Below are 25,798 nucleotides of genomic sequence, written 5' to 3' on the forward strand. Positions count from 1 at the left end.
AATAATTATAATGGTAGCTTTTCCTATCCTGCTTCATCCCCCACATACAGGTTGCTAGGCACTGTGCTAACTGCAACATGTGGGATTTTCGTAGCACATAATTGTCCTGTGTTGTGCCTGATTACTCATCACCCATCTCCACACTTGTTTATAGTGCCATGCTTTCTGTCCTGTGAGCAGTGTTGTAAACCTGCCTCACAGAACCATTTGCTTAATATCAACATGGCCAGCGCCCACTACCCGATGTGCCCATTGGCCCCTTAACTTCTACCTTCTTGCCATAGTTGTACAAAATTTTCAAGAATCCCCCAAATTTGTGCCTTTTCTTATTCACAATGCAGCATACATCCTCCCTTCTGAAAAAAATCGTCCCAATTCTGTAATACTGGGCTCCCACTAAACCATCTTAACTCTAATAATTTATGTATTGAGGACAATCCTCACAAGTCACAATGTAGTGTTCACACACAGAACTTCCCCTCACATTTGTATTGCCCCTGTAACTAACTACTATTATACTTGTACATACTACTTATGTTCTTAAAACTAATTGCTTCCCCAGCTGATGCCACAACTAATTGCTTCCCCAGCCGATGCCACAACTGGTAGCCGATACACTTACTATTAATACTTTGTGCTGCTGTTGTTTCTGGAAATGTTTTACATGCTGCCATATTTGTTCCACCAAAATTCTCCCTTGATAGGACTCTACTAATATGTCCAAGCATTGCACAAGTTCTGGATTGAGCATGTTGTTTAAATAGGTTAAATTTTGGATGGACAATGCCCTCAGAAATCCTTCTGGCCAAGACAGCATATTATATGACAGTGTCATAACAATTGAGCTGGTGTGTGCAGTCAGATGATGGAAGTCCATCCATTTATCTCACAAGTCGTGCCGTTAATAATCATTACACGTTCCCGAAGCCTGAGTTTTCTCAACCCTGCTGATCTTCCTCCTTTGTAGCAATTCAATCATATAGTTTCTAGTGTGAATATTAAGTATAATCAATCTGGTCCTATTCTCTGGAAGCAAGTTCTATCTGGCAGAAGCTCCTTCCCACAACTCGGCCCATCTACTTCCCCCAGAAACAAACTAGCTTGACATGTTTGCATATCAGTACATACCTGGGAATATCACAATCTTCCCTTGTGCACCACTTTGCAGTTCTACCCATGACTTTACCAGATGAGTCTGCCTGTCCTTGGGAGTAGGAATACTTCCTGTTTCCTCACCCACACCCACTTCCCCAGTATCTCCCATTTCACTGGATGTGGGTGGATGGTTCAGCACTGAAACTCTGAGTTTCTCCCTGCAACAGGTACATGGATCACTATATGCACCCGGACACCATCTGTTTCCGCCTCTGCCCTAGCCATACAGAGGAAAAGTGCCAGTTTTTCCTCTGACATTTTGGCTATATGTTGTAACTCTGCTGGAAACTGCTCTTCTGCTCAACATGATCCCATCATGGATTCTCTAGGTGTAACCTATACAGGCCTAAATTGCCCTCTTCACTCCTAGCATTCCCAAATTGGTCCACAAGCCTGTGTTACAACCTTCCTATATTCAGTTTGTTGTTCAGTGCACTCAGTTGCTTCTGTATTCTCTCCAAATCTCTCTTCAGCACTTCCCTTATTACAGTAGCACATCAGGTTACTTCTGCTGTCAATTCCCTTACTAGTGTCATTTTATTCAACACCCTTTGTTCCAAGTTTGATAACTGTTAGATGTGCCACTCCACAGTATACTTCACAGAACTTGCCATCTGCTGAATCTTAACAATTGTGCTATTTGACTCCTGCACTTCCTCGTCATCTGCTGTTCCAAACATTGTCTTTGCTTGCAGAACCACATGCACCAAGTGTGACAACTGCATCCTCTGGTACTCTCCCTTAATCTCTCTGAACAAATTATTCCCCTGTGCTTCCTTATACAGTTCTGAGATGACATTTACCAGCCTACATATCTCCACTGTTGTTTTTAGCATCCATTTATGACTAGTAAGCCACACATTCAATTGTCCTGAGGACACAATACCCAATTCTAGAGCCTGAACAACTGTTACACACCCTGCCTCACCCTTGCTGAACCACAGCAATAGCAGGACAATTCCCTCATCATCCAGGATGCCCGTACACATTTGCCACCTGCAGGACAACATTACTCTATCACCCCTGCCTCCTTCTGAGAACATAAAATACACTAAAAAGTAATATCAATAATAACATGAATAAAACTAACAAACAAATATGCCTATGTCAATAAAAATATGTGCTTCCCTGCTACACTAACCTGGAAAAACCCAACAAATTGCAATCCTACATCTTACTTATGCAATCTTAACCTATGTGGCACACCATGCACATTATTTAACAAAGAAATTCGCCTGACAGGTATGCAACTTGAGAAGTTATTATTTTATTTCTGCTACTAGTTTCAGCAAGTCACTATGCCACTTTCAGGTCCCTTGCAGTTGCAGTCAAGTCTTCAAAGGAAGCACCTGAGAATTCATGACATCCAGAAACAGATGGCCCCAGTATGCCAATATAAAGAATTTTTGAAAGGTGCATATGGGGCCTGAAAATAGCATAGTGAACTGCTGAAACTGGTAGTGGAAACAAAATAAAATAACTTCTCAATTTGCATGGCTGTTTTGGCGAATTTCTTTGTTAAATATTTGACCAGCTGCTGTCCCACAACCACAATGGATCAGCAGAGATGTTATGCACATTACGTTGCTCACCAACTACAGGTCCCTTCTTTTTACCCCTTGCAACTTTCTCCCCCTGGTTGGCTACCAATAACTGCAGAATGCCCTCTGCCATTCCTTTAAACTGCTTTATGTGACTGACATTTTTGTAGGGAACTACATCTTCATGCTGACTGGTAAGGTCATTTCCATGACTTGGTAAGGTCCCTTGTACTTAGTTAAAAATTTCTTTGTTTTTCCCCTTCGGCATATAGGAATTCTTGACCATCACACACTGTCACATATGATACTGAGGCAGCTTGTCAATAAGTCTGTTCAGCTGTTCCTGCTGTTCTAGTGCCTCTGTGTTCACCTTTTGTACATTACTCAAACTTCCATTATTCTACTGGCAAACTTCCTTATTGCCTTGCCATCTGGCCCTAATTTAGGTGTCAAGACATCAAAGGGAGATCGCATTTTACTGCCATACATCACTTCAAATGGTGACAAGCCCGTTGCAGTGTGGACTTTTGTATTATAGGAGCACAGGACATAGGGAAGATAGGTGCCCCATCATCTTGCCTGGAATTAATGTAGTAATAACTTGTCTTGTGCACATGTTTGGTTCTCCAGTTCGTCTGCAGACCAAATGGAACTTGTCTATAATTTCTGTATACTCAACATATGGCATAGTTGTTTCATTAAATCTGAGACAAAGATTATACCCTATTATGTAACAAAAGGTATCAGGTACCCCAAACTTCAATACCCGGTTGTGTACCAAAGTCTGCATGAAGATAATAGTCCGTTAATCTGACATCGGCATCATTGCCGAAAATTGAAAAATATGATTGCTGATCATGAGAACATACCTATTCCTTGCAGATGTTTTGTTAAATGGCTCAATACAATCCAGCCCCAACATAATGAATTTACCGGAGCATGTAAGATGTTTGGAGGATGTCTTTAACACACTATGGTCAGCACATTTGAAGTTTAGTATGGACAAATGCCATTTTGCACAAACTGAGGTACTCTGTCTGGGGCACGTGATTTGTGAACGTGGCATACAGACTGATCCTCACCTTACAGATGCAGTTCAAAATTTTCTGACACCACAAACAACTAAGCAGGTACAGTCATTCATCAGCCTTTGTAATTATTATAGACAGTTAATGAGGGACTTTGCAATACTAGCCAAACCCTTGAACATGTTACCAAAAAAGCAGGCCTCTGGTAATCTTTGTAACAGCACTTTCTGATGCATTATGTATGCCTTTTGTGAGCATGACAGACAATCCCTAACATACTGCGTCATGTTGCACTTCCTGTCCATCCACCAAACTTGCTCTGCTACACTTCTGTCTGCTGCATGTCACCCTCCATGACCTGGAAACATATGATCATGAGCTTGCTGCAAGACTTCCTTCTGAAAAACTGCTGGAACCACCACTCTTCCATAATGTACTACCTTATGACTTCATGCATCCACGTTTGCATCTGATCTTCCTGGCTTATGGATTACCTCTACTCAAATTCACTAAGCTTAAGTGTCCATTGAGTTAATCTGCTAGATGGATCTTTCAAGCCAAGCAACTATTTTAGTGAGGCATGGTCTACCATGCTGCTAAACTTATTACCATACAGGTAACATAGAAAACGTGTAATACCATAAATGACCACCAACATCTCTTTCTCATTCATGAAGAAGTTATCCTCCACCTTGTTTAACTGCCTCAAAGTGTAAACTGCTGGATGTTCTTGGCCATTTACCATCTGTCCCAAAACACAACTGACTGCTTCATTTAAAACATCACATGAAAGGATAAACTGTTTCTTGAAATCTGGAAAAACCAATACTGGATCTGAAACTAATATTTCCTTTAGGTTTCCAAATGCCACATGACTTTCCTGTGACCAATGGAATTTCACCCCCTTTTTCAGTAGCTTGCTCAAGAGTCTGCCTATTTTTGCAAAGTCCCTCATGAACTGTGTATAATAATTACAAAGGCTGATGACTGACTCTACATGCTTAATTGTTTGTGGTGTCAGAAAATTTTGAAATGTGTCTGTAAGATGAGGATCAATCTGCATGCCACATTCGCTAATCACATGCTCCAGACGGTTTACCTGAGTTTGTGCAAAATGGCACTTGTCCATACTAAACTTCAAACATGGCGACTGTAGTGTATTAAAGACTTCCTCCAAACAACTTACATACTCTGTTAAATCTTTTAAATAGACAATTATTCCATACAAATACACCATACAATTTTTTGGTTTGAATTCTTTCAGTACCCCATCTAGCAAATGCTGAAAAGTTGCCAGTGCGTTCTTTAGTCCAACCGGCATGCGCTTGTAATGAAAATGGCCAACCAGTACCATAAATGCTGTTTTGGCGTATCCTCAGGTGCCACTTACAAATTGATGGTGCCTGCTCCTGGGATCCATAGGTGTAACGAACCAACCCTCACCCAGATTATCCAAAGTTTCTGTGATCTACATCTACATCTACATTTATACTCCGCAAGCCACCCAACAGTGTGTGGCGGAGGGCACTTTACGTGCCACTGTCATTACCTCCCTTTCCTGTTCCAGTTGCGTATGGTTCGCGGGAAGAACGACTGTCTGAAAGCCTCCGTGCGTGCTCTAATCTCTCTAATTTTACATTCGTGATCTCCTCGGGAGTTATAAGGAGGGGGAAGCAATATATTCGATACCTCATCCAGAAACGCACCCTCTCAAAACCTGGCGAGCAAGCTACACTGCGATGCAGAGCGCCTCTCTTGCAGAGTCTGCCACTTGAGTTTGTTAAACATCTCCGTAACACTATCACGGTTACCAAATAACCCTGTGACGAAACGCGTCGCTCTTCTTTGGATCTTCTCTATCTCCTCCGTCAACCCGATCTGGTACGGATCCCACACTGATGAGCAATACTCAAGTATAGGTCGAACGAGTGTTTTGTAAGCCACCTCCTTTGTTGATGGACTACATTTTCTAAGGACTCTCCCAATGAATCTCAACCTGGTACCCACCTTACCAACAATTAATTTTATATGATCATTCCACTTCAAATCGTTCTGCACGCATACTCCCAGATATTTTACAGAAGTAACTGGCACCAGTGTTTATTCCGCTATCATATAATCATACAATAAAGGATCCTTCTTTCTATGTATTCGAAATACATTACATTTGTCTATGTTAAGGGTCAGTTGCCACTCCCTGCACCAAGTGCCTATCCGCTGCAGATCTTCCTGCATTTCGCTACAATTTTCTAATGCTGCAACTTCTCTGTATACTACAGCATCATCCGCGAAAAGCCACATGGAACTTCCGACATTATCTACTAGGTCATTTATATATATTGTGGAAAGCAATGGTCCCATAACACTCCCCTGTGGCACGCCAGAGGTTACTTTAATGTCTGTAGACGTCTCTCCATTGATAACAACATGCTGTGTTCTGTTTGCTAAAAACTCTTCAATCCAGCCACACAGCTGGTCTGATATTCCGTAGGCTCTTACTTTGTTTATCAGGCGACAGTGCGGAACTGTATCGAACGCCTTCCGGAAGTCAAGAAAAATAGCATCTACCTGGGAGCCTGTATCTAATATTTTCTGGGTCTCATGAACAAATAAAGCGAGTTGGGTCTCACACGATCGCTGTTTCTGGAATCCATGTTGATTCCTACATAGTAGATTCTGGGTTTCCAAAAACGACATGATACTCGAGCAAAAAACATGTTCTAAAATTCTACAAGAGATCGACGTCAGAGATATAGGTCTATAGTTTTGCGCATCTGCTCGACGACCCTTCTTGAAGACTGGGACTACCTGTGCTCTTTTCCAATCATTTGGAACCTTCCGTTCCTCTAGAGACTTGCGGTACACTGCTGTTAGAAGGGGGGCAAGTTCTTTCGCGTAGTCTGTGTAGAATTGAATTGGTATCCCGTCAGGTCCAGTGGACTTTCCTCTGTTGAGTGATTCCAGTTGTTTTTCTATTCCTTGGACACTTATTTCGATGTTAGCCATTTTTTCGTTTGTGCAAGGATTTAGAGAAGGAACTGCAGTGCGGTCTTCCTCTGTGAAACAGCTTTGGAAAAAGGTGTTTAGTATTTCAGCTTATGCCTGTCATCCCCTGTTTCAATGCCATCATCATCCCGGAGTGTCTGGATATGCTGTTTCGAGCCACTTACTGATTTAACGTAAGACCAGAACTTCCTAGGATTTTCTGTCAAGTCGGTACATAGAATTTTACTTTCGAATTCACTGAACGCTTCACGCATAGCCCTCCTTACGCTAACTTTGACATCGTTTAGCTTCTGTTTGTCTGAGAGGTTTTGGCTGCGTTTAAACTTGGAGTGAAGCTCTCTTCGCTTTCGCAGTAGTTTCCTAATTTTGTTGTTGTACCATGGTGGGTTTTTCCCGTCCCTCACAGTTTTACTCGGCACGTACCTGTCTAAAATGCATTTTACGATTGCCTTGAACTTTTTCCATGAACACTCAACATTGTCAGTGTCGGAACAGAAATTTTCGTTTTGATCTGTTAGGTAGTCTGAAATCTGCCTTCTATTACTCTTGCTAAACAGATAAACCTTCCTCCCTTTTTTTATATTCCTATTAACTTCCATATTCAGGGATGCTGCAACGGCCTTATGATCACTGATTCCCTGTTCTGCACATACAGAGTCGAAAAGTTCGGGTCTGTTTGTTATCAGTAGGTCCAAGATGTTATCTCCATGAGTCGGTTCTCTGTTTAATTGCTTGAGGTAATTTTCGGATTGTGCACTCAGTATAATGTCACTCGATGCTCTGTCCCTACCACCTGTCCTAAACATCCGAGTGTTCCAGTCTATGTCTGGTAAATTGAAATCTCCACCTAAGACTATAACATGCTGAGAAAATTTATGTGAAATGTATTCCAAATTTTCTCTCAGTTGTTCTGCCACTAATGCTGCTGAGTCGGGAGGTCGGTAAAAGGAGCCAATTATTAACCTAGCTCAGTTGTTGAGTGTAACCTCCACCCATAATAATTCACAGGAACTATCCACTTCTACTTCATTACAGGATAAACTACTACTAACAGCGATGAACACTCCACCACCGGTTGCATGCAATCTATCCTTTCTAAACGCCGTCTGTACCTTTGTAAAAATTTTGGCAGAATTTATCTCTGACTTCAGCCAGCTTTCTGTACCTATAACGATTTCAGCTTCGGTGCTTTCTATCAGAGCTTGAAGTTCCGGTACTTTACCAACGCAGCTTCGACAGTTTACAGTTACAATACCGATTGCTGCTTGGTCCCCGCATGTCCTGACTTTGCCCCGCACCCGTTGAGGCTGTTGCCCTTTCTGTACTTGCCCAAGGCCATCTAACCTAAAATTGGGTAAGCATTTGGAATGGTTTGTGCATTGGATGTCTGTTGTCAAAGCATAATCTATATTTCCTTGTTTTGTCCACCTATTTTTTGACATAACCAGTATATTCATGCTCTAAGGACTATCACTCACTTCTGTGGTCCCATCCCATAAACTATTCTTCTAATGGACGCAGCTGTCTTGCTATATGGTGTTCTTCCTATAAATTGGTGTGCTATCCCCTGTCAGTACATGACATTGTGTGGCCAGGGTTGCTGGTAAACACCTTTGCTTGTACATAATAAATCATTACATCTCAACAATAAGTTTTCCATAGCCCTTTGATCAGTGCCCTTCAAGTGACCCACTTTCCCTCGTAACGCTCCCTTGTCGACAGTTTGCTTGCGGCTTTCCTCTAGACTTGACCTATAGAAGTCCTCATCTTCCAAGACTTCCAGAGTGGCTATTTTTACTACATCCTTTGACAGGCACCTCCCTTTACCAAAGTTATCCACACTAACCAGAATCATCTGTTTCCCATTAATATCACTCACACATGCCAAACTCCTGCAGACAAAACAATGTGAACCATCCAACTCTTCATTGCTTAAGTGTGGTTCAACCACACATTCATATTATGTTTTGTCTTGGCAAATTGCTATCAACTGAAACCCTCACCATATTCCCCATAACTGCTGGTATTTTATCCTGCTGATTGATCTTTACTGAAAATGTACGCAGTTCAGATTGCCGCACTTCCTTGATAGGTAAACCTTACACCATTGCCTCAGTTACAACTCTTTTTCCCAATTGGAGCAAAGTCCCACAAAGTTCTTCTGTGTGTTGCCAAAGATCAATCTTAGCACGATGTTTGTCAAGAAAATCTAGCCTGAGAATCATTGAATAACCTTTGCCTATGCACAGCAATACCACCATGTATTCCCTGTACCTAGTTTTCTCAATTGAAAACTCCGGTACTGCCATATTCAATGATTTCACACTATTATCACCAATACCATGTAACCTATGCTGTGGTGGCCCCTGTCTCCCCTTTCCCAGAACTAAACTAAAAATCTATCTGAACAGGCCTTGAAAGACTCTTACAGCACTGACCAACCACCATGTCATCCTTAGCCTATAGGCATCACTGGATGTGGATATGGAGGGACGTGTGGTCAGCACACTTCTCTCCCGGCTGTTGTCAGTTTTTGTGACCAGAGCTGCTACTTTTCAGTCACGTAGCTCCTCAATTTGCCTCACAAGTGCTGAGTACACCCCACTTGCCAACAGAGCTCAGCAGATTGAACAGTATTCCATCCAAGTGCTAGCCAAGCCCGATAGCTCTTAACTTTGGCGACCTGACGGGAACCGGAGTTACCGCTGCCGCAAGGCTGTTAGCCCTCTTTCCCAGGAGGTTCAGAATAATAATGGACACATGCGCCCCTGTGACTACAAAAAATCTCCATTTCCTGCCACTCACCAAGCCCACTAATCAGCATTCTGTCTGTACAGTAACTTGTGCAGTGATACAGTCTATCAGGACTGCCTTCCAATTTTTGAAGCAGTCATGTTTGCATTTAACAGCTGCTTCCCCTCCTGTTGCTTCCCACCATTCCTACTTATGCAATCAGATGCCCATCTGCCCACTCTGCCACACACATAGCACTCTGATTGTCTACGTTGCTTACTTATATGCCCCTCTTGACCACATCTATAACACTTGGTTTCAGAAGCGAAACCCGGTGGTCCACTCTTTGTTTTGTGGCAATATCCACCTCCTCTATACATGTTGTGAGCCAAAGAGTTGACCGTAAGTCCTCCAGGCTTTCCATTAGTACCCTTCATGACACCTCTGCAGATATACCACACAGAAAAACATTCACTGCTCTATTTTCTGCCTCTTAAAACAACACCCTATTAAGTTCTGCAATCTGGGTCTGTACATGTGTCTTTACATACTCAAGGTCTCATGGTATACAGTAGCCTAGTTGTTTCTGTGGCTACTAGATGGCGCTCGTAGAAACACCATGTTTACTTGCCCACACTTTCTAACGTGGGCACCTGAGTCTTGTTACAACCCCTGTTCACTAAAGAACGAGCAGCCCTTAGTGGCTACCCATCTTACTTACAACTATTCATGACATCACCTTTCCAGCTTAGATCTTTTTTAATATTTGATTTGTAAGTACTGCACCTTTTTCCAGTCAGTACAAACTTTAATTTTATTAATGTATTATATACTTAATATTTTTTAGAACAGTTAGTCTAATTCTGAAGATGACACTCATAGTAGCGTCGAAACCTGGTCAATTTTGACTTAATATTTGTGACTGAGGGCTTATTTGTTCTAATATAATTCTGACACGGTCACTGAACCTTAGCAGATATGTTCAAAGTTTTATACAAAATATGCTTTGGTGTCCGCTGCCAACCGCATACTAGCACCATGGTGGGTTATTTCATTTCACCACCCACGCACTTCTGCTGCATCTCTAGCACCCTTATTAAAAATTGTCACATCCTCTGTTGTTTTGGCTGAGAAGGAATTAATTAATGTGACCACTGATGGATCATACGGAACAGAAGACACTCTCAATCCAGACTTCTTTCTGTCTGACTTCAACTGCAGTTGAACCTGACTCGCTTCCCCAGCTTGTAATTCATGATTAAGTTCAAAACTTCTATGCTTCTCATGCACCAATTCCTTTGTTAACACATTCACTCCCTGAATTAAAGCAGCAACTACTTCTGTGGTAGTAGTGCCACATGTTTCCACCATTTTGCAAACTTTACTCCTGCCTTAATTCAACTGTTAAAAAAATCCCATTTAACCAATCACCCCACACACAAAAATCTAACCATAAATTAATTCTTCTGGCGGATCATTGCTCATCTACTCTCAGTACAGCTACTAGCCAGATGACCATTTAATCTACACACAGGACAAGTAGCTGTTACAGCTCTGATAAACAGCAAATTATGCCCAGACAAATTACAAAATGCATGCCTCACTGGCACTAAATTATAATTGTCCTCCAATACCACTAAACAAAGATAAGTCCACAGGTTCCTGTGGCTTCACAAAAGTAACTTTAAACATTGCGTACCGTAGCTCCCACAGTTCACTCTGACACAGAGAGCAAACACTAAAAATATTGTTAGTAAAACTAGACTCACTACACCACATTGTGCTGAAGTAAACCCACATCAAGTGCCTCACATACCACTCCTCAGAACCAACTTCTCTCACGAAACTGTTTTATTGGTCATGGATGAACACTTCCCGACACAACTAGTTGTGTTGGGAAATGAAACTCACCTAATTGTTACCACTCTGTGGCCTCAGGGGTTGTAATGCACTAGCATGACAGAGATATGGTGTGGCAGAGAGGGGTGAATCATGCCAGGACATGCAGAGATACATAGGCGATTTCGACTCTGCTGGTCCGGCACCCGGTTACTCTGGCCTTGCAGATGTAACTGCTCCTGTCCTGGAATGGCCAGCAGCATGTGTCAGCCGAGCCGGAAACCCCACTCCTACCCTCTGGAGTACAACTGGTTTTTCCCTCAACTGTTGCTTGTGATCACCTTGTAGAATGCTGAATGGAAAGAGCCAGCAGCCATTGTTGTAGTAGAACCTCAGCAGCTCCAGTAGCCCCTCCAGGGTGGCTCATTCAGTGACTGAGGATAGTCTTGGACCTGGGAAGCCATGACATCACACTTCAGCTCTGCTCTTGCAGATGGTCGCTTGCAGTCCATCAGACAACATCAACCAGAGAGCAGATGCTGGCTGCCCCCATGATCCCTGCACCCATCCAGCACCAAGTATCACACCAGCCTTGCCACAGCTACGGCATGTCTGTACAGTGAAACTTGGCAGTTGATTCAAGGGGCCGACTGGCCACCGAAATTCATCACCAGATGATCGTCAGGGTTGGCCTGCAACTTAAACAATTGTCATTCTCTTCGATTCCAGACATGGACAGAATGGTGACACAACTGCTAGCCTTGAGCCTCTGGGTTCCCTTATTTATACTCCTTTTCCTATGCCTTTGACGTAGTCCTTCTGCAGGGGACAAGTGAAGTTGTCCTTAATAATTATAATTTCAGCTTTTTGTAGTCTGCCGTGGCTCCCACCAACAGGTTTCTAGGCACTGTTGTAATTGCAACATAGAGGTTTTTCATAGCACATCAATGCCCTTCGTTGCACCCGATAACTATATGAACATCTCCACAGTTATTTATATTGTATGCCAGGCAGTAATGCCTGGGCTGCTAGTGGTATTGTAAATCTGCCTCACAGAGTCATTTGCTTAATAGCAACATTGCCAGTGCCTGGCGCCTGATGTGTTCATCGGTCCCTTAACTTCTACCTTCTGGCCATAGCTGCACCAAATTTTCTAGAATTCGCAACTCCGTGCTTATACTTATTAGTGGTGCAGCTGAATGAACTGTCTGGATGTATTTTATTATCATACCTTATCATCAGTCTTCTATTTTACCTGTTAATATTTAATTACACGTTATCCAACTTTCCATGCATCCATCAATCCATTCTGCCATCAGTACATCAATTTTTGTAGTTCTAACACAAAAAGAAACGTGTAGGCCATGGAATGAACAAAGAAATTCATTTTTAGAAATAAGATGCCATGAGAAACTTCTTTCGTGTATTACATTCAGTGTTAACTGCCACATCCCTGAAGTGCTTCCCAAAACCAGTGGAGTTCTCATTAGTCATTAGATGAGTAATGAGAAAGTACTGAACTGAATTGGGAAAAAAATAAATTTATGTCAGAACTTCACTAAAAAAGGAGGAATCCATTAATAGGACACATCCTGATGCGTCAAGGAAGCATCAAATCATACTGGAAGGAAGTGAGAGGGGTAGAAGTTGTAGAAGGAGATCAAGGGATAAATGCATAAAATACGTTCTAATGGAAGTAAGGTGCAGTAGTTATTTGGAGATGAAGAGGTTTGTACAGAACAGAGTAGCATAGAGAGCTGCATCAGTCCAGTCTTTGGACTGAAGACCACAACAACAAAACAACAACAATGCTCTTGAATTTTCATTTGTAAAGGACTAGTTGAAAACAGAATTCATCATTTCTGTTTTAGATTTGAAACCCTCAATTTTAGTTCCTGTGACATCCGTAAGTGCGTGGACACTAACTTCGGTGCCTTTACACTTAACCAAATTAACCAAAATTCATTTGGGGACTGTCATAGATAGTCAGTAGGATTCTGCTCTGGTAATCGCTAAAGGTTTTATGCATAGCCTGTTTGACAGTCAAACATGTTTTATTTAACATTTCTCTGTCTGGATACCTATGTTGTGTTTTACAATACTGTGCTGTCCATAGCTATGTTCAAGTTCCCCATTGAAATACACTGATCAGCCAGAACATTATGACCACCTACCTAATAGTCGGTATGTCCACCTCTGGCATGGCTAACAGCAGTGATGAGTCACGGCGTGGAAGCAATGAGGCCTTAGTAGGTCACTGCTGTGAACAACATAGTATGTGTAGACTAAGAATGATGCTGATTAGATGGCCAGAAATGCCATAGAGAATGAACATCATGACCGCAATTAATGTTAGCCCAGTTCAGTACCAATTGCGTAACAATGCTCCATACTGCCATGGGTTTGTTCTTGGAATCTTTCATTTTTGTGTGCACAATTGATGGTGCTTGCTTTTTTGGTGACACAGACATAAATTTTGTAATATTTATTGCTGTGGACTTTTAAGTTTTAATTAGAGTTAGTCCTCTGCATTATATAAAGCTTCCTCTTACTGACAAAATATATTTTAATCCCAGATGTTTGCCACCTTCTCCATCTCTGCTCCACTGTAAAGAAAAACTGTTTTCATACCTAAACTACTTTCGGCCCTAAGTAATTCTTTCTATATCTGTATTCTTGTCCACCGAAGTAGCTGAGGGTGTCAACACTTAAGACTCTCATGTAGTCCACCAGATTCAATCCCCTGTACTGCTAGGGATTATTCCTCAGTGGGACAACTGGAACAGGGTGCACTCAGCTTCCAGATGCAATTTGAGAAACTAGTTGAGTGAGAAATAGCGGCTCCAATGCCTGGAAAGTTGACAACAACTGGAAGGGTGATGTACTGGCCCTGTGGCCTTCCCTACAACATCTGGATGATGTTACATGGCAGAGGATGAAAAGGTGACAGATAATCATGTAGTTTTCAGAACCTGCTCACAGAGTTCATGAATTTTTTCAAAAAATATTCTGTAAAATAATTATCTTTCTTCTCACATAATGGCTCCAGTAATGTGATACTAACTTGTATTGACCTAGGTGTATCTATTCACTTCTGGGACTTCCAAATGCTCTTTTGTTATGCTTAATTTATCTCTGTTAAGAGCTTTTGAGTTTTCAGTTTTCTGCAGTATCTTTCTTAGATAATATGCTTCTTATATTTTGATGAAAAGGCTGAAATGTATTAAGACTTGTTGAATCGCCTCTTCTGCCGTTGTAACACATGCAATGATGTAATGATGGTGGTTATATTTTAGTGCCATGGTGAGCAATATTACAGTGGATTATCTCCTTAGTGTTTGGGCATAGGCTGTCACCTGTTTTGCTTTCGTGTCATGATGTCATCACCCTACACCCCAGTGTGTTTGCTAAAGTGAATTCTTGCTGCTAATTTTGTTAACAGGAAACAGAACCTAATGGAATTCTGTTGGGTCATCATCTCCAACACCCATGTTGCAAAACAGCTTTTACAAAGAAGAACTTCTTCCTGCCTGTCACTTCCCAACAGAATGATGAATGTTCAACTTCTTCAGAACAGTGTGTAGTAGAGGCACCTAATGGGAGACTCTAATACTACCATTCCTCTGCCCTCAGGAAATGATATCTTATTGTTAACAGTCTTTCCTTTGTACATTTTTGTTTATTGAAATATTAAATGTACATGATGTATGAAACATAATGATTCACTAACATCATAATTCAGACTCTTGAATCAAATATCACTTGAAAGTATATGGTCATTAATAAGAACTAAGGGTTTACATTGAAAGCATACTTATCAAACACAGTCAAAGTGCTTGTGAAGCTGAACTGTTTGTGTTAGCCTAGTATTTAAACAAGCATAGAATGTTTTTGTAAATTACAATGTTTCATTAATAAGGAAGTTGTAGAACCTTCCAGAAGTTGCAGATTGTAAACAGTTAATAACCACCGGAGGTAGGAATTGGACCTGTGACCCATACCTCAAACCCACTCAATATGACAGTTACAGCTTGTTGGATGATGTAAAGCACATGGCATCGCTCCCTCTCCACAGAACAACATCCCATATTTTCTAAATAGGGTCTTTCTGGATGTGGATCTAGTCAGTGGTCTTTCATATGATAGCTGTGGTGGAGCCTGACTGTCAGGCTATGTGATTTTTGTCCTCATGGTCATTCTAAAATTGAAGTTTAAGTTACTTCGACTGAGGAAGCGCTGTTGTGATGCCACTGTATTGGATGCCCCTATTGTCATTCTGTGTCTCAGGATTAAATTAGGCCTCATGCAATGTTCATGTTCTTTTGCCTCCTCAATATATGAGCACTGTTCTTGACTTTGTAGGTAATGACTGCCAAGTGATGTGGTATTCCATACAGAATAAAGTAGCACTTTAATACTTTTTCTGGTAACTTGGCCTTTTACATGGGTCTAAGAATCCATATCAGTTCAACTGGGCTGTAGCTTATAGTCCAGTGTTTGTCATTATAACATTGTCGGTCCATATACTGGGTGTCCAAGGGCCGAATTTGTGACAGCTGTCTTCTTTCTTTATTTCTGTTGATGAGCAGTTTGATGTACTCAACATCATCATTGTTAGGCTGAAATGGAAACAACATGTCCATTTTTGTTCCACTGTCTGGACTGTGAATGAGGAAAAATGACATGAAACCTGTAGTTTGTATTGTATCAAATTTCACGACATGCAACATTATATCCCATTCTCTCTTTGTTTCACACCAGCAGATGTTGAGAGCATATCTGCCAGTCATCTCAAAACTTACTGAGGCCACTTGTCTGCAGTTAGTAGGCAGTTCTGGTCCTGTGTAATTGAAATTAGCCATTTGGGGTCTGTGGAGATCTTGTGAGACCATAGACACCCTGGGATAACTGTTATAAAGCAAGTTAGTTTTACATGTTGTATTGATCATTGTGCATGACAGATTGTAATAATGTGGAATGAGTCATTTTACATTCAGATCACAAAATAATTTGTACATACAGTTACATTCTGAACTTTTTTTTTTTTTTTTTTTTTTTTTTTTTTTTTTGTGCTAAGACAAGCTTAATGTGGAGTAATGAGTGTCATTTTTCCTTCTGGTACTGTAATTATGTACCTCAATGTTTCTTTTGAACTGTAGTGGAATATTTACAACAAACTTCATGAGAAAATAAATATACTGTGAAGCAGTAGTTAGAATACCCAACTCCTTAAACAGGTGTCTACAAGATGATCATGGATTACAGTATGTTTTTGCCAATGAAGACTTCATTTCTTAATGATGAGTTAACATTATTCCATATGACATTATCGAATGAAAGTATGCAAAATATGTCAACTTACTGATTTGTCTCTCTCCTAGACTTCTAATTATCCTAAGCTCAAATGTGGCTGAACTAAGTTGTTTTAGAAGATCCAAAATATTATTTTTTCAATTTAAATTCTCATCAGTATGGACCACTAAGAATTTTGAAGTTTCCACTCTATATATTATTTCCTCACCATTTATTTCCTCACTTATTGTAGGTGTAGTACCTCTAGATGTACAGAATGTAATACATAGTGTCTCAAAATTGAGGGTGGACAATTCCCAGAAAATCAGTCAATGATACTTTTAAGACCTTTGTTTATCATTTATTCTGTTTCTGTACATAGGAGGCCTGTTCAAAAAATTCCAGAAATTTTTCCACAAAATGTTTCTTTGCTTACCTTGTACTTATTGGTCTCCTTTGAAATACTCTCCTCCCAGTTGATACACCTCTCTCAACACTGTTTCCACTTCCGGAAGCAGTCTTGGTTCGCCTCTTGCTGGATCACATGAAGTGCCATCTGTGATGTTTATTTTATCTCATAAATCATTACAAATATTTGTCCTTTCAGTTTCAGTCGTCACATTTCAGGCTGTTTCCTTCTCACATTTTCTTGCAGGCATCGCAACATGTCCCGATAGTACTATCGATTAACAGTTTGTCCCTGTGGAACCAATTCGTGATGAACTAATCATTCAAAGTCAAAGAAAACTATCAGCATGGCTTTGACATTTGACCTGACCTGACGAGCTTTTTTTGGTATTGGAGATCATTTCCTGACCCATTGTGAAGACTGATCCGTGATCACAACATCATAACCATAGACCCACATCTCATCACCAGGTATTATTTTCATAAGAAACATCTCATTTTCATTTGCACAATTCTAAAGCTCTTCACAGAATGTGAGACGAAGATCTTCCTGGTCATGATTCGTGAGCCATCGGACAAACTTGACAGCAAAGCGATGTATTCCAAGATACTGTGTCAGGATTTCATGACATGATCCAATTAAAATGATACAGTCTTCTGCAATCTCTCAAACAGCTGGTCTTCGATTGGCACACACAGTTTTGTTGACATTTGTGCACCGTCGGGTAGACATCAAAGGGCGTCCTGAACGAGGGTCATCATTAAGTTCTGCCTGGCTATTTTTAAACCATGTTAACCATTCATAACACTGAGTTTGCTCAAGCACTCATCACTGTAGGCTTCCTGCACCATTTTGTGTGCCTCTGTAAAGGTTTTCTTGGGTTTCATGCAAAAATTAATGCAGACACATTGCTCCTCTAATTCTGCCATCTTGAAATTTGTAAACTGTGTGATACAATGTTCTACTCAATAAATCACTGAAAAATAACTAACAGACCTATAGCAGTTACACATTAAATATGGTCATGTGCAGGGACCCAAAATGCATTTTGCTCCAACACACCACTGGTGCAAAATTATGAATGTTCTGCAATTTTTTGAACAGGCCTCGTATGCTTGGATTGATTACAGTATTAGTGTCATCTGCAAAAAGAATTAATTCTGCTTATTGTGTACCAGACAAAGGATCATTTAAATATATAAGGAACAGTAGTGGATCTAAGATTGAACCTTGGGGAACACCATATGTGATTCTTCCCCAGTCAGAATTATGTCCCTGGGCTATATTGCTTGAATTACTAAGTGAAGCTTCCTGCATTCTGTGGCTTAGATATGACAATATCCATTGGTTGACTATACCATCAAACCCATAAAACATCAATTTGTCTGGTAGAATGCTGTGATTCACAAAGTCGAATGACTTATAGAGGTCGCAGAAAATACCAACCAGCAGTATTTAAGTATTTAATGCTTGTAAAATGTGCAAGTGAACATATAAATGGCAGTCTCAGTAGAGCAACCCTTCTGAAACTCAACTTGTGATTTGTTAAGGATACTATTGTTGCTAGGCTGAGACACTATTCGAGAATACTTCATCATCTCAAAAACTTTGAAGAATGTTGTCAGCAGTGAAACAGGTCAGTAAAAAGCCTTTAGTTAGTGGTGCGTTACATATTTTAGATAAGACTGGGCTCATTTTATGGGAAGTAATTTTTAATACTCTAGTGGTAACACCATCAAAACCAGATGAGCTTTTATTTTTGAGAGACTGTATAATGTTTTTTAATTTCAGAAGGAGAAGTTGGTGATACATTCGTATAATCCCTATGCTTTCTAATATGTTTAAGAAGTGATTATTAAATGCATTTTCTGTCTGTGACTCATTGTTTATAGACCTTACGTAACTCAGTTTGATAGTGATGTTGTCTTCTTCTGTGACTGATTGTCCTGTCTCTTATTGCAACAAAGCGAGGCAGCGCAGTGGCTAGCACACTGGACTCGCATTCAGGAGGACGATGGTTCAATCCTGTGTCTGGCTATCCTGATTTAGGTTTTCTGTGATTTCCCTAAATCGCTGTAGGCAAATGCCGGGATGGTTCCTTTGAAAGGGCACGGCCGACTTCCTACCCCGTCCTTCCCTAATCCGATGAGACCGATGACCTCGCTGTCTGGTCTTCTCCCCGAAACAACCCAACCCCTCTTATTGCACTACATTCCATCTACCTTTAAGTCTGTTGTCGGAAGTACTGATTTCTGACATTATGTGCATGTTCTTCCATTTTTTAATAACCTTTCTTAATGATTTTGAGTTGTTTTTATAGTGTGCAACTACTGCAGGATCCGTACTTGTTCTTGCCAAAAGATACATTTCCCTTTTCCATCCACAAAATACTTTAATGCCTCTAGTTATCCATGGTTTTGTATATGGCTGTTTATTGTCCTTTCTGATTAGCGTACGTGGAAAGCTATTTTCAATTAATAATATGAATTTATCATGGAATAGATTAAATTTTATGTAATCATTTGGTTCACTATAGATTAAATGCTATGTCATCTCCTGTAAACTAGTCTTAAAAACATTTGTCCTGGAGTCATTAATTATTCTAACTGATTTCCGCTGAGGAGTATCCATACTGTAAGGCGCTATGTTATTTATCCTAACTAACTGTGCATCCTGATCAGAGAGAGCATTCATTACTGGGTAAAAAGTTATTTTCTTACTTTGAGCTTCATCAAAGAAAACATTGTAATTAGGGTCCTACTGGCTTTTCCACCCATGTTGGAAAGTTAATTACTGATGGAAAATTGAGGGTCCAAAAAAGTTTCCAGATCATTTTTCCTATCAGAATAATTACATTACATTATCTAAGCAAAGAAGGAAAAGCTGAATCAATGTGTATCATGACAGTAAACTAAGAAAATAAACCAATAAATAAACCGTTAGTTTGTTTGGACATCTTATTACTTCTAGCACCAGTCTTGAGTGAAACATTTTACCATGCTCAGAGATAGTTATTTGTGAGGTTCCTATCTTCAAAATGATATCTTGTACAAGAAACCTAGTGATTTTTAGAGATTCACCTATTACTCCAGCCTTGGTGACTCATAAGATTTCCAAACAAACTAACAGCTTGATTGTTGATTTATTTTATTTTCTTAGTTCATTCTTATGAAACACAGTGATTCAACATAGATTGAATAATCTAATGGTCGTTTCCTTTATAACAAAGTTAGCACTGACTGCTCATTGCCCCACAAGATCTCCACAGAATCCTGTTTTACATGAGTCACATACTACATAATTATATATTAATATTACTTAATAATCTACACTTTCTTAAGAACAGTCCCCCTGAGAACTTGATTCTCTTTCCAAGAGGAATCTCTCCAGTGAAACCCTGGCCTACAGTATTTATAAAACAGTCCCAAACTAACTAGTTTGTGACAGCATCTTCTGCTGTCACCATCATTGATCCATTTGTGAAATGTTGGATTGTAATATAATAAACCACTGAAATATCTGCCAATAAACAAAATTTGTTGTCAAACATTCCCATGCCACTTGTGGGCTCCTGTCCAGGAGAGATGAGTGCGGTCAGAACTATATCATTATGTGTACCGTTATATGCCCCCACAAAACTTTTTTTACAAAGAAAAAGAAAAAAAAAAATGAAAAACAAAAGCAAACATTTATCCAAAGTGACTCTAAAAGCCAAGAATCTCAAAAGCAATCGAAAATTTCAGATAAAATGCAAAATAGCAATGGTGCCCTCTTAGCTATAGAACAAAACATTTCGTCATTGAAATAGGCAACACATTCACACTTTCAATGATCCATCCCTACATGTAAAGATTTTACAATATTTCTTAGAAATTCTCATATGGCTTGTAAATTCTGATAAAAAACCTGCTCAGAAAACAAAACTTTACAATTTTGTGCATTCATAAATTTATCTCATACTGGAATTGTCTCAGTAACATTCTCAAATATCTATGTCTTCATATATACCCCAGAAGCCACTGTATGGTGCATAGTAGGCCACTACCTAGAACCACTGCTGATCGTTACCTTTCCTGTTCCATTCACATACAGAGAAAAAGGAAAAACAGTTGTCTATATGCCTCTGTATGAGCCCTAATTTCTCTTATCTTAACCTCATTGCCCCTATACATTATGTATGTTGGTGGCAATAGAATTGTTGTGCAAATTCGGCTTCAAATTTTGGTTCTCTAAATTGTCTCAACAGTATTCATTTTGAAGTTCAATATTGTTTTGCGAAAGAATATTACCTTCACCCTAGGGATTCCCATTTGAGTACACAAAGCATCTCCATAATATTCACTTGTTGATCATACCTACTCATATCAAACCTAGCAGCACATCTCTGAATTTCTTCTATGTCTTCCTTTAATCTGACCTAATGGGGATCCCAAACACTTGAATAGTACTAAAGAATGGGTTGCACTAGTGTTCTATATGCAGTTTCCTTTATATATGAGCCACACTTTCCTAGAATTCTCCCAGTAAACTGAAGACAATCATTCACATTCCCAACCACCATCCTCACATGCTCATTCCATTCGTATCTCTTTGCAACTTACATCTAGATTTTTTATCAACATGACTATGTTGAGCAGCACACTACTAATGCTGTGTTTACACATTAGTATATTGTTTTTTCTACTTATCTCCATTAACTTACATTTTTCTGCATTTAGGGAAAGCTATCATTCATCACACCAGCTAGAAATATTGTCTAAATCATCCTGTATCCTCCTACAGTCATGCAGCAGTGACACTTGCCCCTACACAACAGCCTCATCAGCAAACAACTGCAGATTGCTGCTCACCTATCCACCAGATCATTTATGTATATAGAGAATAACAGCAGTCCTATCACACTCCGTGGGCACTTGCAAAGGACACTGTACTGGGTTGTATTACTTAAGAAGTCTTCAAGCCGCTCACATATCTGTGAACTTAATCTGTATGCTCATACCTTTATTAACAGTCTGGGCAGTGTCTCAAATGCTTACAGTAAATTTAGGAATCTTCTTGGTGCCCTTAATCCATAGTTTGCAGGACATCATGTGAGATAAGGAAAAGCTGAGTTTTGCAGAAGTGATGTGCTCTAAATATGTTCTGGTATGAATATAGTCCATTCCAGTTCATCTCAAAAGTTTAAATTTTTATTAAGGTGTTAGTAGGTTGCTACATTTTTATTAAGGTGTTAGTAGGTTGCTACATTTATTCCTATTCACTTAAGTTAATCACTTTTATGTATATAGAAAACCACATAAAATATGTTACACAGATTTTTCAGAGAATTATGAACTCATGGATATAGCTAAGGCAATCTTTTTATTTAGGAGATTCGAGAGAAGTCCTATATTTAGTGTGACATTCTGTAAATGTGATGAAAGTGTGTGAGAAATAACAAAATTGCATAATATGATGAACAACTTTTGTTAGAGACAAAATGTTTGATGATACTTCCCAGCACTGCTAGGCATCCTTTAGTATTCATCAGCCCTGGGACAATGAGGTTTCACTAACTAACAAGGTCTACTAACCAGGTGTGCAGCATATTTTCCATCCTATAAATTGATCAAGAGATTTTCAACAAGAAAACCAAAAGTATGAGTGTCTCAAAGCAGAGAAAGATGTTTTGGAATCAGAAGCCCCAATTTTTCTAGGCCTACCACCTTTCACAGTGGCAGGTGAGTGGATGTGTAACACACATTGCATACAAATGCTGTAGAGTACCTGTGCCCTGCCACCTCGCAGGTGCATAACCAGTCTTAAATGATGCCTTGCACTGCTAGGGTTCATCAGTGAACATTTTGTCTGTAACAAAAATTGTTCCACATGACATGATCGATCAGCTTGTGGCCTAGTCACCATCTGCTCTGCCTGGATATCTGTTGGTGATGAAAGTCATTGCTCGGCAGTTTGCTGAGACATCAAATAGCCTGCTTTCAGCCTCTAAAGTTTCGCCCTCCACTGTTTGCTTTCAGTCATCAATTGAAGTGATTTTCACCTTGTTAACATGCCTTCCCAAAATAGTTATTTATCTAGTTGTATGTAAGAGACTTGTGAAGACTTTGGAGAAAAGTGAAACAATATGAACTGGTTGGTAGTTTCAGACAGAGGCTGAATCTGCCTTTTGAAGATTCATCTAATTTTAGACACTCTTGAGAGAAATCCACATTCTAAACATTTATTACAAGTTAATGTAACTGTTTGACAGATAAGATTTTTTAAAAATTGATTAATTGAGAATCAATACCTCTGGAGTTACTCAGGTTCCATAATATCTGTGGAAGTGATGACATTCCAGTGAAAAGTATTCCTACCAAGACTAGAATAAACTGAAAAATATGATTGCCACTCAGTTCCTCATAGACACAATCTAATTTAAACTTTATGGTTCAATAAGGAAATTTAAAACAAGAAACAAATGTTAAAATGAAGAAACTCTGTTTTTAGTGTGTAAAATGTCTGTATGACTGTATTTATAAATTAATTAAAGTAAGGTGTGAATAGAATAAAACTATATATCAAAACGGTGGTGTGAATAATGACAGGAATGAAAACGATGTTTGAGATAAAAGTAACCTATAATTAATAAATCTTCTGCACTTTGACTTGATGATCTGCTGCATATGTACCATTTTGCTCAGTGAGAATAGGGAGTAATCATTCACTTCTTCTGAGTCAAGAAGTACATCTTGTGTGTGGCTGTAGGTATTTTTATGTTTAAGAAATTCCATGGTGCTCTGTATTTGTTGAGAGCAAATTCTATGTACTATTCAGAAGCAAGTGTTTTAACCAGAGCCAGATTTATTTTCTTTGTTTTTTTTCACATTTAAAAGATCTTTATAAATAGTGTCATTCACTGACCCTTGTTTACAAGAGTTTTTAAATATTCTGTATGGTCTGAAAATCTCCTCCCTAATGTGAGCCAGATCATCTCTATAATATTTTAACAATTTATTTCTTTGTATATGCTAGCTTCAATTAATGGTGAACAATTTTAAAGAAAATCATCAAAAAGTGTTTCAACAGTACCCTATTCAATTTGTGTATTCTATATGAAAACTCTGCTTATTTTGATAATCTATCTATAAATAAATTAATAGTCCTCTTCCTGTCCTTTTGTCCATGCCCCATAACAGTAGGCTTACTGTTGACTAATGTTACTGATTTTGACCATTGTTCACAATAGAATGTAAAGAAATGATGGTTGATGGCCTGAAGAAACTCCCCTACGAAGTCTGCCACCATACATTTTTCCTTATTTTCCAACAACAAATATTGTGACAGACATACAATATCAACATGTTCGGCACTGGAAAAATATTTCTATTATAATATTTTATTTCTATTACAGTGAATGTTCATTTGCATTACAATAAGTGATTCATTTTTGTTAATTTTCTGTAAACAGTTTTCCATTTTAGTGTTGCTTTTAGTGTCATGTCCAATTGCAGGAGATTTACTACCTACTGGATTAATTTTATCCCAAACAGGTTTTACATTCTTGTCATTATTCACACTGCTGTTTTCATGGATAGCTTTATTCTGTTCATGCATTATTTAATTAGTTCATAGACACAATGACACAGACACTTCTTTCCTTCATAGTTTATGTGGATCCCCCGCTTGGTGCATAGATTACAATGTGGCTTATTTATATTCAATACAACACATTTTGCATACTCAAAACACAGTTTCTTCATTTTAACATATGTTTCTTTTTCTTTTTTCAAATTTCCTTATTGGTCCATGAAGTAAATTAGATAGTGTCTGTGATAGGGGAGTGAGGGGGGGGGGGGGGGGGGGGGGTGGAAGGAGAGAGAGAGAGAGAGAGAGATAGAGAGAGTTGTGCAAATTGAACACAAAGTGATGTTCATACAGGTATTGACAGAAAATTCAAATTTGCATACTTTGGTGGCTGATGGGTGAATGCGTGATGCTGCAACATAAATGAAAGTGTCTCATAATTAATGTGCATGATATGGAATCTCCAGACGGTCCGCATCTTCATTCGTAACAGTCTAGAAAGACTGGTTATTCTCAACAAGTTTTGATAATGATACAGAGGACAGCAAGTAGGTGAAAGTGACCTGCATGGAAAACAATCGCATCACTGCAATTCCCACTTTTATGGCAGTGAAAACTGCTTCACATGGAGAAAAGCACAACCACAAATTCATGTAAAAACAAAACAATGTAACTTAGTGTTGCAGATTCCTGGCCTACAACTTACAGAAAATGCCTTGTGTAGGAATCTAGATGTTGAACAATTTTGCTCTTGATATTTTCGATGAGATTGTAAAGTAATCGAAGAGTAAAATCAGTAAAATAAAACTACTCTCAAGAGAAAATATCTTTTATATATGATACTGATGTTCTGGAACTGAAAACATTTTTATGTTTCCTTTTATTCACAGCAGCCACCAAATGTGGCTCTGAATCTGTAGATAATTTTTTTCTAAGTGCATGGAACTGGATGAATTATTTTTACAGTAGTATAAGAAAAAGTTTTGTTCATATCAAAAGCTGTTCTATTTGAGAGCCCAGATGACAGGGCACAAAGAAAAGGAGAAGATGTGACTGGCACAGTGTCATAGTTTTTAATGCATTTATTGTGAACTGTCAGTAGTGTTACACTCCAGGCTGTACCAAGTCTGTTAGTGAACTGCTTGTGGTTTTCTGTGGTCAACATAGGTTTTGGATGCATTTGCCAAGAAAACTGGGAGAATATGGGTTAAAGATTGCATGTATGACAG

General features: G+C 39.3%; 1 protein-coding gene across 1 annotated transcript in view; it reads left to right on the plus strand.

Moving 5' to 3' along the window:
- The window catches only part of LOC126471040 (voltage-dependent calcium channel type A subunit alpha-1), a 380,574-nt gene that overhangs the window by 281,321 nt on the left and 73,455 nt on the right, over nucleotides 1–25,798 (plus strand). The window lies entirely within an intron of this gene.

This window comes from Schistocerca serialis, chromosome 3 (genome assembly GCF_023864345.2).
Source record: "Schistocerca serialis cubense isolate TAMUIC-IGC-003099 chromosome 3, iqSchSeri2.2, whole genome shotgun sequence".
In the NCBI taxonomy this organism is placed as follows: Eukaryota; Metazoa; Arthropoda; class Insecta; order Orthoptera; family Acrididae; genus Schistocerca; species Schistocerca serialis.